Source organism: Bemisia tabaci, chromosome 10 (assembly GCF_918797505.1).
Source record: "Bemisia tabaci chromosome 10, PGI_BMITA_v3".
In the NCBI taxonomy this organism is placed as follows: Eukaryota; Metazoa; Arthropoda; class Insecta; order Hemiptera; family Aleyrodidae; genus Bemisia; species Bemisia tabaci.
Genome location: NC_092802.1, coordinates 42,118,620 through 42,136,469, shown reverse-complemented (window position 1 = coordinate 42,136,469; position 17,850 = coordinate 42,118,620). Strand labels below are relative to the sequence as shown.

At 42.9% G+C, this 17,850-nt stretch overlaps 1 protein-coding gene across 1 annotated transcript in view; it reads right to left on the bottom strand.

The window, feature by feature from the left end:
* The window catches only part of bab1 (bric a brac 1), a 423,053-nt gene that overhangs the window by 285,147 nt on the left and 120,056 nt on the right, over positions 1–17,850 (bottom strand). Inside the window, exon 4 of the mRNA XM_019043711.2 lies at positions 15,147–15,210. The gene's annotated coding sequence lies outside the window, so the exon portion shown is untranslated. The remainder of the gene's footprint in view (positions 1–15,146; positions 15,211–17,850) is intronic.

Here is a 17,850-nt window from a genome sequence, read left to right as displayed (position 1 = left end):
AAAAGGATAGAAAAATTACAACACCACAGGGAAAAAAACAATGACTCGAAACAAATTCGCCGCGGGGGGGGGGGGGGCGGGGGCCCCTTCGGGACCTCCGCGGCAAATTATTAGGGGGCGATCGCCTCTCCGCCTCCATGGCCAGTCCGCCCCTGCGATGTACGATTTAGACTACCTCTATAGGGAGAGAGTGGACAGCTCGAAAATTTGAAGGTTAGGATTGATTAGGTCATGTAGCTCTTGGGGCCCAAAAGGGCAGCCAACTTATGAACTCGAATTATCCAGTGGTACTAATTTTCATAATTCTTACTACCCGTCGTATCATAACCGATCAAAAATTATAAAAGCACGTATAAAACTTTGATTTCGCGTACATTTTCTCATTTTCAGTTTCAAAGCTTCGACTTTCATAGCTACGTCATTTTTATCCATGAATTTCGAATATTCGATATATTTTTATTTGTCACTTTAAAGCACTGGACAAATAGATGACATAGGTTAAAAGGCGGAGCGTGATTGGTCGGCTATGTCTTACCGCTGCTTTATCGTGCCTTTGTCAGGTGGCATGGACAACATACTGTCGGAAACTTAAGAGGTGCCTTTAACATACCGAGAGTTCCACCCGACATGTAGACACGACAAAGCAGCGATAAGACATAGCCGACCAATCACGCTCCGCCTTTTAACTTATGTCATCTATGTCTACCCGACAAACACAAAATTTCAACAACTCTGCTAGCAGCTGCTTTAGGAGTCCTACAATCTAAGCCCATGAGACGAGCGGTGAACCACGAATCACCCTGTACAGCGCCGTATGGATATACGTATTCGGACCCGCGCGACGCGCGGCCGCCGCGGGTTGCCTGCATGCCGGGCGCGGGCGCGCACGACGCGGTTGCCTACCTCTCAGGCGCGCGGGCGTCGCTGCATCCGGCCCCCGGAACACTCTCAATTATCGGGTTCTCGGACTTACAAAGGGACGCGTCCGATTCTGCGAAGGCGGGGACAAGTTTCCGGGAAATTCGGGCCCGACCCGAAAGTAGTTTCCGCGGAAAATCCTCCAACTCCGGCAGCGATATTGCCCGGGGATTCTTGCGCTCCGAACCGAAATTCCTGGCTCCGGAATTCCGCCGTTTCGAAAGGGGGCGGGTGTGGGGGGGGGGGGGGCAGCGGACCGCCTAATTTAATTAATTAGCGGGGGGCCTATCGAACGATACAGACAGACGACTGCCCGTGCGTTGCTGAGGGTGAGTGTTATCGTGTACCCGCTCCGGTCTCTTGTCGTTGGTGAATATTACGGCTCTGCGGATTTTTGGCATGCATCCACGTACAATTGGAATTCTCCGACTTGGTGGATGTGCTCACCGAACGACAATCCGTTTGCGCGTAAAGCATGCTCACCGAACGGTAACGTTGCACCGTGTCAACCAACGAAAAATCCCATCACAGTGTCAACGATTGATTGTTCAAGTTTTGCTCAGGCGATGCGAAGTCAAAACTAGCAGTGGGCATGGTGTCAACGATCACGGTGTCAACCAACTGGATTGCATTTTGCAAAAAGGAACCACTAGCATTGCAATGTTGCTAAGATTGTGCAACTTCTTTTATCTTGGAGGAAAACCCCGATTATCCATTAATAGTTTCTATTTTACTCGCTAAAAACTGTAAATTTAAGACAAAAATTACTATCTAAATTTCATTGTTTTTCACGATTTCCGCAATTTTATTGCAAAAGATGAAGTTGCACAATCTTAGCATCATTGCAATGCTAGTGGTTCCCTTTTGCAAAATGCAATCCAACTGAAAAATACCTCCCTCACAATCCTAACAGACATTTAATTCCCCGATAGATGTTTGGTTAGGAAAGGTAATGTAAGGTGAGGTTCACTTCGTGTTGGGTTCGATTAAGTTGGCAAAGCTTGGCACGGTTAAGTAGAGGTGAATAACACACAGAGAACAAGACTTGAAATTTGGAAGGTATACTAAAGGGAAGATTTAAGTGTCGTTGACGCTGCGTTCATTATTTCACAAAAGCTAAAATTCTTGTTTTTGGATGATTACGGTGACAACAAAGACTCAGGATTAGTAAAACCACTCGCTCGTTGACACCATGATCGTTGACACCGTGCTCATCATTTCACAGTGGGCAAATTTTATTTCCGGATGATGACACCGTCAAAAGGAACTGAGTAAAACTGTTTGTTGACACCGTGCCCATCATTTGACAGGAGGGAGAATTTTCTATTCTCGTTGATAACGGTGTCAACAAAAACTCAGTAAGTCTACTTGTTGACACTATGATCATTGACACCGTGCTCGGCGATTCTTCTTATTTCCATTTACTGCACGTTTTTCTTCTTTCCTATTCTTTTTCATAACTTCATCACGGCTCATCTTCCATTCGCTTTTCCTCTTTCCTTCCTTCTCATCTCTTATTTTACCACAAGTTATCCTCTCATCTCCTCTTTCACCTAGCTGTAGCCGTTTTTTTCTGCGCTTTCGGGAAGGATACAAGGATGAGACATTGACAAAGCAAACGGGATCTGGCAGGGGCGAGAGGAAAGCGAGGTCGATCACCGACTGCGACTCTACGTGCTGGGTCGGCGCGGCGCGGCGCACAGTGGATCGAGGCAATTAAAGGAGTCGGACATGAAATTTTTGACTAAAATTGCCAATTTTGATGTTTATTTCGTCACATTTTCAATTCCAAGGCGTGCTTTTAGAAGCCAATTGCACGAGGAAACCAATGAAACCACTTCAAGAACCTCTAAGTTGGGTACATCGGAGTTACAAGCGTTTCAAGTTTCTAAATTTTGTCCGAGCGCTCCTGCGGGCCGATTATTGAAATTGATAGACAAAGCTATAGACAAAGGAGACAAAAAACATACGGAGAGATTCTATTGGTGGAAGCGGGTGGTTGCAATGGACAAAGGAGGGAGGCAATAGACTAACTAACGGCAACCCACAAGAGACCCGACAGTTAGTCTATCATTTTCTGCCTTTGTCTATAGGAACCACCCATTTCACCAATAGGATCGCTCCATACTCTTTATGTCGTCTTTGTCTATAGCTTTGTCTATCAATTTCAATAATCAGTCCGCTGTGGACTCGATATACACTGTGCGGCGTCCGCACTCGGATCCGGCGCAAGACTCGCTTCTCCAGCTCGGGCAACGCCACAGCCAGACTAGGAAACGAGCGTCTATTATTACCCACTATTACTCTCTCCAGCCATTATTATTATTCAATTTTATTATATATAATATTTTATTATTCCCCCTCGCCGGCGGCCCTGGACCCGGCCGTTACCCCCCGTCCCCCCACCACGCCCCACCCACCCACACGTCGCGCGTGACGTCATCACCGAGAAAAGTCATTATAATAATACTGCCGTACTGCCGTGCTCGGGAATAACGCAGTATGAACGTTGCAGGGTTGCCGGATTCTTGACCATAAAATATGGATATTCTTTAGAACATGGGAACAGATATACGGGAGTAGGGAGCTCGTCTATGGGTCAGTGGCGTATGTACGGGGAACCGAGGTCCGGCTCCCCTAGAGCCCCCAAAAAGACAGAAAAAAAGAGAACTCAGCGGAGAGGAACAAAATCGGGTGGAGAGAGAGTAGAACGATGAAGTAGAGGGAGAAGCGTAGGAGCAGCAGAAGAGGCGACGGTAGAAGAATGAACGAGAACAGAGGAGATGAAGCAAAGAGCTGTTACAGCTACTGGAGAGAGAGGAAGGCGAAGGGGGGAATACGAAGAATTGGAGAGAAAAGAAGCGGCAGAATGGGAAGAAGTAGAGGAAGGAGAAGACAAAGCAGAAGGAAGAGGGGGAGGAAAAGAGAAAATGACGAGGAAGAAGATAAGGCGGCAGGAGAAGGAGAAAAAAGAGAAGAGAAAGAATAAACAGAACGGAGAAGAAGAATCATAATACTATAAAAGATGTGCAAAGAAAGGGAGGGGGAGGAGGGGGAAGAAAAGAAGGGGAAACAAGAGGAGAAGAAGAGGAGGATAAGATAAAGAAGAAAAAGGAGAAGACGAATAAGAAAAAGAAAGACAAGTAAGAATGGACAGAGAAGAATAGGAGGAAAACGGAGAAAGAATAATTTCTGGTTCTCCGTGTTTTTCTTCCTCTTTGCCTCCTTCTCCGTCAGTCTCTTTTCCTCCTTTTCCTCCTTTTTCTCCTTTTGCTCCCATTACTCTTTCTCCTTCTCTATCTACCGAACCGGAAGACAACGTCTGAAAGGCCCGAGTCTGACAGATTTTAACTTGCCTTAAAATTTTATTCCTGCTATATATTCATGATAAGTAACATTATATTAATAACTTTTCTGCAGAATAAATACTTTAGGCGAGGAAATGCGGCAAGCTCGGACTGTTGATACGGCATTCTTGCCTCCTGCCCGCCAGAACACCGCAGCGTCTCTTATTATATCGTCTCCTTTTCCGATGTTATTGCGCCCGTAAATTTTTATTTTTATCTTTATTATTATTATTTTCCCTCTCCCTCCTTTTGTTTACTGATATTATTATTGTTATTATATTTTTTAATTCGCCCAACGCACGTCCCCGGCTTTTGTCCCCCGACAACTTTACCAGTTGGTTTTTATAACCCCCCTCCCCCCCCGGTGGGGTGGGGGATGATGAGCGGGGAGGGGGGGGGGGCTTCTCTTTTCGCTCGGGTTTTATCTGTTTTATTGTTGTCGTCGCTTCGCGTCTTTATCTCTCTCGTTCCTCCTCTCCCCGACTCGCGATTCTGAGGAGCGTTCATTCGCGTGCGGATAAATTGGACTGCATTTTGCAATTTTGAACTATAAATTCTGGCTCTTCTGGAAAAACATTTACGTGCATAGGGAAACTAATGGCACATACGTTGTTTTTAAACCGTGCTAGACTTTATAGTTTCACATTGAAACATGTAGTCCAATTTACGATGAAAAAAGAACTATGTGAAAATGAATAGAATCACAAGGTACTAGCATACTCATGATAAACTCTTGATGGGTAGACCCCCCCCCCCCCCCAAAAAAAAAAAAACCCAAATTTTAGTTTTGACCAATTTGTGTTAAATTCAGTGGATGCGGCTTAGTAGTGACTAGTGACCCAAAAAAACACTATTAATTGAACTAGTAATTGAACTGCGTTTGGCGGAGATCAAATAAGCCACATCAGCTATTGCCAAATTTAACTATAGGCAATTTAACATTTTACAAGAGAGCCTTCGCGCATATTCCTTTGAAAATGTAAAGGAATTTGCTTCGTAATACGCAGGAGATTTACCGAAATTAGCACAAAAATCCGCCCAACCGTTTTCGTACAAACAATTAAATTGCCCAATTAAATTTTGCAAGAACTGATGTGGCTTGGTTCCTTTCTGCAAGACGCGGGCCAATCATTGTGCTTTTCCAAAGTTCTGCTTCCTCCCCTAAAATTTTAGGAGCCACCTTGGCCGTAAAACCCAATTAATTTTTAGGAGCCATCAACTATTTTTTTTAGGAGCCAAATTAAATTTTTGCATACGCTCTCGGGCTGCGCTGCGAACGGTGCGTATGAAGAGCGCTTCACCGCTACCGCTGCTTCCCGATTGTGAGTTTAACTTGTCAAATTTTTTAGGCGCCACGATGGCCCAGCACCCCAATTTTTAGGCGCCAAGGCCCGATTCTTAGGCGCATTTGGCGCATGGCGCCCGGGAAAGGCAAAACACCATTTTGGATTCGTCAAAAAGTGCTCCTGCGGTCTTTGGATTGAATACGACTCAAATTTGTGAGTAGTTCCTTTGGGCATAAATCCGTCGCATTATGCTGGAGGACCCTCCGGCCGTGCCAAGGAAGAACGCCGTGTGAGCCTTCAGCCGTTGCCAAATTTAGATTGATAAAACACGAATTTCCCAGGGAACTTATGAATATTTTCCTTCCAATTTTATGGACAATTTTGTTCGCAATTTCATCAGAACTTTCAGAAAATTTCGAGGAAAAATATCCATAACTTTCCTCAAGAATAAATATTTTATCGAAGGAAATTTGGCAACTGTCGAATGTTCATACGGCGTTCTTCCTCAGCACGGCAGCCTCGGCGAGTGACGCAACCGAGGAGGATTGCCTCAAACGGTTGCGACGGAAACGACGACACTGACCTACCAGAAGAGGTAACTACCAAACCGGTGCCCGGGTCGGGGGCGGGGGCGGGGAGCGGGGGGTGGAGGGGGTCGCGAATCTCGGGTGGATTTGAATGAACGCGAAATTCGCGCGACCGGTTTTCGCGAGCCGATGAGATTAGCGGATTAGTGTCGAGGAGTCAAGATGAAACCCGGTTGCCACGCCTCCACTCCGTTTTCGAATTTTTCATCGGAAAACCCTCGGACAGATACTGCCGAAATTGGTAGACAAAGCGATAGACAAAGAAGGCAAAAGGGATAAGGAGGGATCCCATTGATGGAAGCGGGTGGTTCCAATGGATGAACTTCGTACGACGAAGGAGGTAAGTATAACTGCAACCCCCGCTGCCGTGCTAAGGAAGAACGCCGTATAGACATTCGACAGTTGAAATTTCCTTCGATAAAATGTTTATTTTTGAGGAAATTTATGAATATATTTCCTTGACATTTTCAAGAACTCTGGTTAAAATTACGAACAAAATTATCTGAAAAATTGAAAGGAAAATATTCATAAGTTTACCGGGAAATTCGTGTTTTATCAAAGGAAATGTGGAAACATTAGAATGTTCATACGGCGTTTTCCATTAGCTCGGCAAAGAGCCAAACCATAGGAAAATATATCTAAATCGAGCAGTGCTGCCATTTTATTTTACCTAAGATTCCGGGGTTCCGGGAAGAAATACCAAAGCACGTCCCGATTTAGTTCTGACGATCGTCGAATTTGAAAAAAGAAATTGTCAAATAGGATCAAATAATCGGTCAAATTAACAAAAAAAAACCCCGAAATTCGGAGAAAATCCCGAAAATGGCCGGAAGTTCCGGGAATTCTGAAGATTCCAAGAAACTGGAAGAAGTTCCAAAATTTGGAATGAATTCCGGGAAATGGCAGCACTGAAGTCGAGAATTTTGAAAGAGACGATTCTTCGGAGAAGGGCGAAAAAAAAACGAGGGGCTCCCTTTCTCGCGAAAATACGGAGGTGCATGCTAGAATTGCTAGAATGCAGAAGTTGCACGCAAATTTTTTATTTTTCTGTATGAGGATGTTTGAGGAGCTGATTTCAAAGTATTTTTCATAATTTTTTCTGAAATGGGACATTGTAAAAGAATAGATTCGATCGCGAGAAAATGGCCCGCCTTATGACTTCATCCGGCGGCACTTCCCATTTAAACACATGTATTCTAGAGGAGTAGATCTATTCACACATCTCCTCCAATAATTGTTCAATTTATGAACCAATAGAGCATTGTCTTCGCTTCACTTTGTACTTTCCAGGTAAACACAAAATTCATCAAATTTTGGACACCTGCCAAATCTCCAATGGAGGATTTAGAACACAAAAAGCGTTCGTCGAAAGTTTTCAATGAACACGGAATGCCGTTCTGCGAATACAATCTCCATGTGGTGATTTCGATCCGACCCTGCGGGCTAATTATTGAAATTGGACGTATTTCTATCAAACGGAACTATGTGCATTGTGACGTGAGCCCTGTAATGCACATATTCTTGAGGGTCTCAGGGCTCATGTCTTAATGCACATAGTTCCGTTTGACAGAAATACGTCCAATTATTGAAGCGCTGGGTGCAGAAAGGGCATTTCTTGGTTGCGCTGTCTTAGGATCTCCGCTGACGTTTTATCCATTACAATTAAGGCAAAGATTAAGCAAAAAATGTAATCTTTATTCCCGTTTGTGACGCTGTGGAGGCCTAAAATATGAGAACCAATCAGAAATGGATTCGCATTGTCATTACTCTCAGTATAAAGGACTCTGGCTGAAAATAATGCAGATTTTTAGGAATACCCAGCGTAGGGTACCTTCATAGGGAGAGTATGGACAGCTCGAAAATTTGGAGGTTAGGTTTGATCAGGTCACGTAGCTCTTAGGGCCCAAAAAGGCAGCCCACCTATGAACTCAAATTATCCAGTGGTGCTAATTCAAACTCCGAGAGCAGGTACACTGATCAAAAATTATATGAGAACGTATAAAATGTTGATTTTGCATACATTTGCTTAGTTTCAAAGTCTCACTCCTTAAAAACGCTTGCTCACAATGCGCTGTCGGCCCTGTTGATTACCCTTTCAAATGCATAAGGTTGGCAGCAGCACTTTTCTGGTGACTTTCGTTCTTCACGTTGTCGCCCTTTTGGGCCCTCAGAGATACATAAATCCAGTTGTCCATACTCTCCCTATAAAGGTACTCTAACCTAGAGTCCCTTTATACCGAGAGTCAAGACAACACCCCTCATGGAGTCACAAACGGGAATAAAGATTACACAAATTGAACGTTTTTCGAAATCTTTGATCGGCTCATTCTTAAATTCCTTTCTCCGTTCCTTCTCTTATTTTGTTTGTTCCTGCCGAACCTGAAATTCCTCGGTCCATTTCAGATTATAATCATTGCAATTGGTGAAAATGTAATCTTTATTCCCGTTTGTGACACTGTGAAGGCCTAAAATCCGGTTAACCAATCAGAAATGGATTCGCATTGTCTTGACTCTCAGTATAAAGGGACTCTACTCTAACCCGGCGAAGACGACGCCTCACCGAGGCGAAGGCACAATCTGACAACACGGCGGGAGTGGCTGTTGGGGGAGGGGAGGGGGAGCGGGGGCACCTGTTGACATATGGACCGGGCAACGCGCGGAACAGTGACCTAGGTCGCTTATACGACCCTCAACACCCCCCCCCCCCCCCCCCGCCGCCGAGCCACCTCGCTGCGTGCTCAACCGCGCGTCTCGACGCTTGTCACCCTCCGTTATTACGCGCGCCGCGACGACTTTCGGCATTTTTTCCCCGCTGGAGCCCCGCACAGTGGAACGAGTTCATGAGAGAAGCCCGACAAAATTTGGAAACTTTAAACGCTCATAACTCCGTTAAAACGCAACTTTGAGGTCCTGAAAGTGGTTCCATTGGTTTTTTCGTAAAATGGAGATGTTGCATGTGTGAGGGATTTGCGATTTGACCATTGATTCTTATGTAAAAGTTTGCGAGAAACACGATGGTGCCACTGGTTTTCTCTGAAATCAACTCCCAAGCTCAAAAAAAGCTCTCAAGTTGAGGCCAAAATGGAGGGGATATCCCACCCTACCTAGAGTACCTGTATAGGGAGAGTAGCGACAGATCGGTTCATGGAGGGCTTAGGGCCCAAAAGTGCAGCCACCCTTCTGAGCAACTTCTAACACACAAAATTTCACTGCCAGCCTACATATTTCAATTCTAACCAAGATGGCTAAGAATGTACATAAATGAGCGTTCTTTCGCAAAAATAAGTAAATTTATGCAAAAAGTAAACCAAATACATGCTTTCTAAACGACGGTTCGTAACAATTGTATTTGTAAATCGCTCTGGACATTCGAAATTCATAGGTTGGCTGCCCTTTTGGGCCCTAACTTTATTCGCGGAGGCATCGGTGAAGGCCTGATGGACTTTCGGAGTTTCAGATCTGTCGCTACTCTCCCTATACAGGTACTCTAACTCTACCCTGAGAGTCCACCTCTAACTGAAACTCCAAAACTGAAAAATACCTCAACCCTGCTAATGTATTTGCTCCCTATCTTTGCATGGAGAGTTTGTTTTGATGTAGAGGTGGACTCTCAGGGTAGGGTGGGATATCCCCTCCATTTTGGCCTCACTTTGAGAGCTTTTTTTGAGCTTGGGAGATGATTTCAGAGAAAACCAGTGGCACCATCGTGTTTCTCGCAAACTTTTACATAAGAATCAATGGTCAAATCGCAAATCCCTCACACATGCAACACCTCCATTATGTGATGAAATAAACTTAAAAATGTACGGGTTTTGTTGAAAATTTCATGTCCGACCTCTCTAATAATTGCCTCGATCCACTGTGCGCCGCTAGACCGATGCTCTTCCCTCCTGATAGAGTCCCTTTATACTGAGAGTAAAGACAATGCGAATCCATTTCTGATTGGTTCCCGTATTTTAGGCCTTCACAGCGTCACAAACGGGAACATAGATTAAATTTTCACCGATTGCAAAGATTATAGACTGGAATGGACCGGGTAATAGGGGGTACGGTAAGGAACAAATGGAATGAGAGAGGGAACGGAAATGGGAACTCGGGAATGGGTCGATCAAAGATTACAAAAAACGTCCGATTTGTGTAATCTTTATTCCTGTTTGTAACATCCATAAGCCGCGTTGTTTTAACTCTCTCTGTGTATGAAGGGACCACCTCCTGACCGAGAGCGTGGTGAACTGGATGTTTTTATAGTCTATTGGCACTACCCTTGTCAACCAATAGGCTCGCGCCATGTTCCCTTATGTCTTCTTTGTCCATCGCTTTGTCTATTAATTTCAATAATCAGCCCGGAGGCTTTAAAATCAAGGGACGATGGTATTTCCGTCGCAGTGAGTTTCCGTGACCCAGAATCGGGGCGAATCGTCCGACTGACTGAGCTGCGTCCTCGTGAGTCACCGAACGGCGAGGATTAGCATTTCGTCAACGGTCGGATTTGAAATGCTCCATCGAAAAAGCTTCCTTTCTCAATTGAAATGCTCGTGGCCGAGTCTTCGAAAATGCCGACTCGAGTCCATCCCAGCGTCGAAAATCCGTGAGCTCTGCTTCCATATGAGCGTGGGGAATCCAGGGCTCACAGCGCTTTGTCGCTCGGGTCGTTTCCAAAGTCGAGGGTTCGATTTACATACGTGGTTCATTTTTATTCATGGAAATCCGTTTATAGTTATCGAACGCCGGCGAGGATGCCTAGCAGAGTTGTCTCATCGTTGAATGGAATTTGCAAATTTTACACCTGGATCTTCGCAGAATTTTGAGCAAGTTTGCGTTTCCCCTTTTTGTCTGTGTTTTTCTTCAAGTTTTCTTGCAGGTTCCTTGAGTTTTTCTTAAATCTCCCCCTTTCACTGAACGTTCCATGAACACAATGCCAAAGGCCAAGAATTTCATGAGCTCTTTCGGTATTTTACCCTTACCGTTAAAATTCTTTCCTCCCTTATCTCTCCTGACATTTCCACGTTTTTCCGGACCAATATAATAGAAATCCATGACTTTTTCTGTACCATATCTTAGATTTCATGGTTTTGAAATATATCGACGGTGAAACTACCAAACCACGTATCTCGTTTGCGGTGTTTAAAAATCTACGCTGACATTTTATTTTTTTGAAGTAGACCAAATCAATATCATTCCTTGAAATTTTCTCAGAATTTTCTCCGCACGAAGAGGAAAAATCACAGAAATTTTCAAGACTGGACGTTAAGTAGTTTTTCATTTAAAAAATAAAGTATGACAGGAAGTCTGCGACGTCGCAAACCGAGTTATGTGATTGCCGACTTTCACCGTCGATATGTGTTTTACATTTGAAGAAAAAGAGAAAAAATTCCAAAATCGTGCGTGAATATTTTTGAACGCAAAAGAAAAATTCACAGAGAATTTCTATACAAGAATTTTGTATAGTTATAATAATGTTTCCTAAAAAATAATATACGACGAGTGGAGGTTTGTAACGTTGCAGTATAAGATTTAAATCGACTTTAAGCATCGATACGATTATTTTTTTTTTTTTTGCAAAATTTTCAGGCGATTATTCTGACTTTGCGCTGGCTCTTGGACTTCTCATAAGAATACTGGCCTTACACCAATCTTACCCTTAGCTAACAGATTACATTATCAGTGCATGGATTACATGAGAAAGGAGGAGAAGCGATTTTCCGCAATGTGTGGCAACCTCACCTCAATGCGCGACCTTCTTGTTGTCTTTCCTCGTGACTAGGGCAAAAATCGCGAAAACGGAAGGTCGATCGGCAAAAATTGCAAAATTGCTAGCTTTATTAGAACTCTAAAAAAGGCCAGCATACGACACACTTCCAGCTGTGAGGATTTTTTTACGCAAGCATTCGAAAATCGAATTGAACGTACGGTTTGAAATTAGTTGCAGTTGCTTTTAGATTTACTGTGCTGTAGGACAAAGTCACGGGGGAAAAAGATCTCGGTTAGGAGGAAATGGAGAGGCTTTCCCAAAGTTCTCATGTAGAAGGACTGGTATTGTGTAAAATCTCCGACTGAGGGTTACAATCCGCTGGAGAAATATACCTGCAGAAGAATTAAAGTACTATGTTATATTAAATTCGTCGCCTCTCAGGCGCGGAAACTTGACTCCATTCCGAGGTTGCAACATTTACTAAAAATGTTAAATTGGCAAAAATATGACAACGTCGTGTTTTTTCAAAATTGCTGATTCTTGTCTACACTGGCGAGTGCGTCAGCCTGAAGCGCCTTCACATCTCGCTGATACTCTAAGCATGACCAGGCACTTAGTTTAGTTGCCTAGGTATCTGAACCTAACTTGTTTAAGGTCACTAACTTCCCTATATGTGCTCGCGAGTGGACTGTTATCGATACCTCATACACGGAACACCTATGGATCTGTCATTTTTGTATAAGAAGTGCACATTAATGTAATTATATGAGTAGATTTTGCAACCTTGAAATGGAGATAAGTCTCTTCTTCCAGAAAACGACAATATTTCCGATTTTGTGTGGCACATGAAAAGGCTAAGCGACATACATTTGGATTGCATTTTGAAAAAAGGAACGAGGAGCATTGCAATGTTGCTAAAAGTGTGCAACTTCTTTTGTCTTGGAGGAAAAACCTGATTATCTATTAACAGTTTTTATTTTACTCGCTATAAACTGTAAATTTAAGACAAAAATTATCCTGTAAATTTAATATTATTTCATGGTTTTGGTAATTTTATCGCAAAGAATGAAATTGCACAATCTTAGCATCATTGCAATGCTTTTGGTTCCTTTTTGCAAAATGCAATCAATTTCATTATATGATTTTTATCAAAGTGGATTTGGACTCAATTTTCCAATTAGGAACTACAGTGTCCGGTTCAATTTAGGAACAACATGTGTGCGATCAGTTCCCTTATGCAGATTGGTGCTTCTATGGACGAATTGGAGATTGTGGTTCCTAATTCCAAAATTCTGTCCATCTGCACACAGCTTTAACCATCGAGTTTTTATATACTTGCAGAAATGTGTATCTCCCTACATCAGAAATGGATTGAAAAAACAAAAACAAAAAATTAATTGAAGGGAATGAATCCGTCAGTCTCCCGATGATATAATTAACTCGTGAACGTGGCTTACTCAATTTTCGAAAAAAACAGGGGAAAAACTTGAAAAAAAATCGGTCGATATTTTGATTGCTTGTATCGTGTCGATTAAACTGTCACTCTGCCGGGAGGGAATCTCTCCAGAGCTGTGGATATTCTAGCGAGTTTCACCTCCATTTAAATCAGTGGGTCTATATTGCTTGGCTATGCTCATTCCCTGATTTTTTCTCCTTTTCAGGAGCTCAATCCCTGATGGGAACCGAAGTTTTCTCTCACTTTGTCGGGATTTTCTTGGGAAAAACTATATAATTTTTGGAAATTCCAGCTTTGAATATTTTAATTATAATTTTGTTTCCTGAATTCCAGATATCGAATAGTTTTCATCTTTCAACGGATTCTTCAGCGTTCAAATATGTTAGTCCAAACGCGTTCCTGATGTTTGTATTATCGGGTTAATGAAAGATCCTCTACTTTCTAATGATTTAAAGATTTAAATTTTTCATTCAAGAGATCGATATTGGAGGCTCAACAATAGGCACTTAAAGAGGTACTGATAAATTACAGGTTTTCCCGGTTTAGACACCATGACATTCCTCACGTGAATATCGTGGCATCCATAAACTTTACTAATTTGAGACGGGCAAGAAGCTAACAATAAAAGTTTCCTTCATTCTCGTGTGATACCACAGACCTACTTCGGAGTTTGAAAAATCGCACGCTATATCCGCATTTAACGTTGCGAGTATAATACTTACATTCATATACGTCAGTAATTTGAGACGGGCGAAAAGCTAAGATTCTCCTTCATCTCCGCGTGATACCACATGACTACCTGTGGCGTGGCGTGCTTTGCGATATATCGAATGATCTGCCATTTAAATCTATGGAAAAGGATCAATAAACAGGGTGTTCGCAACAAACACCTCAATAATCGATTCTTTACCATAGCTTTAAATGGGGATTAGCTTTCATAATCGATCATTCACGCCACGCCACGCCACTGATGACTACTCCGGAATTCAAATAGCTGCGCGCGCGCTTGATGTCCGATTTGACCAGCTAATTCACGAAAAATTCTCATGCAATTCCTGGTGAGCATAAAAAAATCGCAATTATTCCAGAAATTCAGTAAACAAGTGAGCAATCAAGCGATTTTCATATCAATATCGCGCGAAATCATGCGATTGTGCCAGCGGTTTTGTGGAGCCTTAGGGGTCACTCGTATTTCACCTAAATATCGCGGTTTTTACGCAATTTTTGACGAGGATTTTGATAGAACACATAAGATCATTTGAATTCACTTCATATCACGGCGAATAAGCCATTTTCCCAGCGGATCTGTGACAAAATTGGAGATAACGCGTTTTTTACTTTGATATCGTGGCATAAATTAAATTTTTCCGACGATTTTGTGAAAATATAAAAAATTAGAGTAAAAATAAATATAGAATAAGAAATTCTCAGTTTTAGAACAGATCCCCTGATTTTTCCCTGAAATTTTGCAGTCCTCGATATCTTCGACATTTTCCCGGTTTTTCCCGGTCTAGACACCCTGCTATGTACGGCCCTGCCTGAGCAAGAAAATGGAAGAAAAATTGCCTCACTTAACCCGTGTGAAACAATCGTTAGAAAATGCCTCACCGATCTCTCCATGAACAATTTTTTCTTGTCAATTTTGGATCCAAGAGACTTTTTTCCAGCGATAAATAATTGAGTTAAATAAAGAAAAAGCGATTTTGCTAACTGGCGGGAATAGAGTAACTTGTGAACTGACAACACACGGAATCGGAAGGGAAAAAATAAATAACAGAATTGGAATGGGTGCAGAAGATATGAAATGAGCAAAGAGAAAAGAGAATTACTATGCAAATGAAAGAGGATGTCGACACTTACCGTGTGCCGGTGAAATTATTTATGTAGGTCTCCACTTCCGGGTTAAACAGCGCCTTCCTTCATCCTGCACAAAAAAAGAAAGAAATATTAATACCGATACAATACGCAGTGGCGTTCAATAACTAGCCCGGTGCGTGGCTTTCACGGACAAAAACTATTACATCATGCTTCTCAAATGTTTTTCCCACAGCTGAAGGTGGAGCTAAGAAAAGTCACCCAAAAAGTCGCCCCTTCGCGGGAGGGGGGATTAATTGGACCTCATTTGGACGTATTTCAATCAGACGGAACTATGTGCATAGTGACGTGAGCCCTGTAATGCATATATTCTTATGGGTCTCAGGGCTCATGTCTGAATGCATATAGTTCCGTTTGACAGAAATGCGTCCATTCTGCGATAAGGAACTGAAATTTTGGGTTCGACCGTTAAATCACGTACTTGCATACGGGAAAGAATAACATATCGACGGTGAAAGTCTGCAATCACATAACTCGTTTGCGATGTCTGAAAATCTCCGCCTCTACGTCATTTTTTTGAAGGAGAGCAAATTGACATTTTTTCTTGAAGTTTTTGCAGAATTTTCTTCGCATTGAGGAGAAAAATCATGACAGTTTTAAAGAATTGCCGTTGAGTAGTTTTCCATTTAAAAAATAAAGTATGACAGGAAGTCTGCAACGTCGCAAACCGAGTTATGTGATTGCCGACTTGCACCGTAGATATATCGTCGTCTTCAGGATATCCCAACGTTGCAAAATTGACTCGAACAACTCAATTTTGTACAAGAACATACCTGTGCAGATTTCGTCCAAAATTTTTCTGATTTTTGCATGAGATCGGAGAAAAATCGGTGAAATTTTCAGATAAATATGCCCAAGATTCTCTTGGGAATAATGGAATTTGCGAGGGAGAATTGGATAACACTGAAATGTAGTTACGTTCTTTTGCGAGAAGAACGACGATATGTTGTTTCTAAATGCGGCCAGAGGTAGTAGTTCATCAATGTCCTAAAGATTGTAAAAAAATGTGGATACAGCTACCATTAAATCTGCAGTTACGGACCGGAAAGCTGTAAATACATTTTCAATGATCCGAGAAATCAAGGAAAATGGCAGTGGCGTACTTTGCGATATATCGATTGATCTGCCATTTAAGCCTATGGAAAAGGGTCAATAAACAGGGTGTTCGCAACCGATACCTTAATAATCGATTCTTTATCACAGCTTCAAATGGAGAAATATCGATTTTCGATCATTCGCGCCTCGCCACTGGAAAACCGCGTGGCGACTCTATTTACTGCAGCGTATTTTGCAATTTTAAGAAACCTTACGAGTAGGTAGGACATGCACTTTAAATCAACTTCCAAACGAAATTATCTGATAAATTGGAAGAAAAATATTATCAAATTTTCCTAAAAATTAGTGATTTGTCCAAGGAAATTTGGCAACGCCTGAAGGCTCATACGGCGTTCTTCCTTAGCACAGCAGTATTCGCCGGAGAAGGAGGCATCACTGATCAACCATCGAAATTTTCCCATTCGAAACCACGGTGAGGAATCGATTATCAAGTTGTTCCTCGCGATCAGCCTGATAATCGATCCTCTTTCATAGGTTTAAACGGGGGTCCAATCGATTAATCGCGATGCTCGCCACGACTCTCATTCGGGATCCGCGCAAGAGATGCAAGACGAGCGACGCGAACACAATGCACTTGTACTATTGATTCATTTGATTTAATTACACGAGAGACGCACGCACACCAAGGCGCGCGGCCCGGGCCAGACACGGCCGCCATCTTCCTCCTCTATATAATAATAATAACAATAATAATATATCAGACTCGGGAGCCAGACTTTGAATTACCTCCCTCATCACCCCCCCCCCCCGCCCCCCGCGCGCTGAGTCTTCGCGATGCGCTCCAGTGGGGGCCAAACTTCAATGCCCCCCCCCCCCCCACCCCGGCCGAAATTGAGCCGCGAGGGGTTTCCAGCCTTGCCGCATGAAGAGAATCCTCGAATAGGGAGAGAATGGATGCCACATGGATTTGTCATTCATGCACAGCGGGCTGATTATTGAAATTAATAGACAAAGCTATAAACAAAGCGGACAAAAAGACAATGGAGCGATCTTACTGGTGGAAGCGGGTGGTTGCAATGGTCAAGGGAAGAAAAGATGTAAATTTGTTCAACGTATCTCCACCTTATTATATTTGTCTCCAAAGTTAGATGAATCCCGGCTATTCCCGGACCTGAACACCATGGGCTCTCATACTGCCGTGATGGCGAAGAGAGCGGTAAGGGTCAAATTTTCGAAATCGAGTTTTCCTTCAAAATTCGTCTAATCTTATTTAAGATCACTGAAATAGCTAAAGCGGCAAAATTCATCTTATTTTCATAAAAACAAGACCTATGAGAAAGCCGTAAAAGCGCACACGGAGAAAAAAACTTGGTGCGTGGGACTCAAAATTGAGGTCTAATGGATCTCTGAAGTTTTCTGATCACGCATCCGGAAACTTGAGGTTGAGCTGCCGAAGTTCGGGTCAGACATCGAGGCACTTGGGTATGTACCAGAGTAGTTCAGATGTGTGACCCGAACCCTTCGATATATATCGAAGTACTTCAGATGTCTGACCCGAACTCCGGCAGCTGGACCTCAAGTTTTTATATACATGATCCGAAAACTTGAGGGATTCATATGACCTCAACTTGGG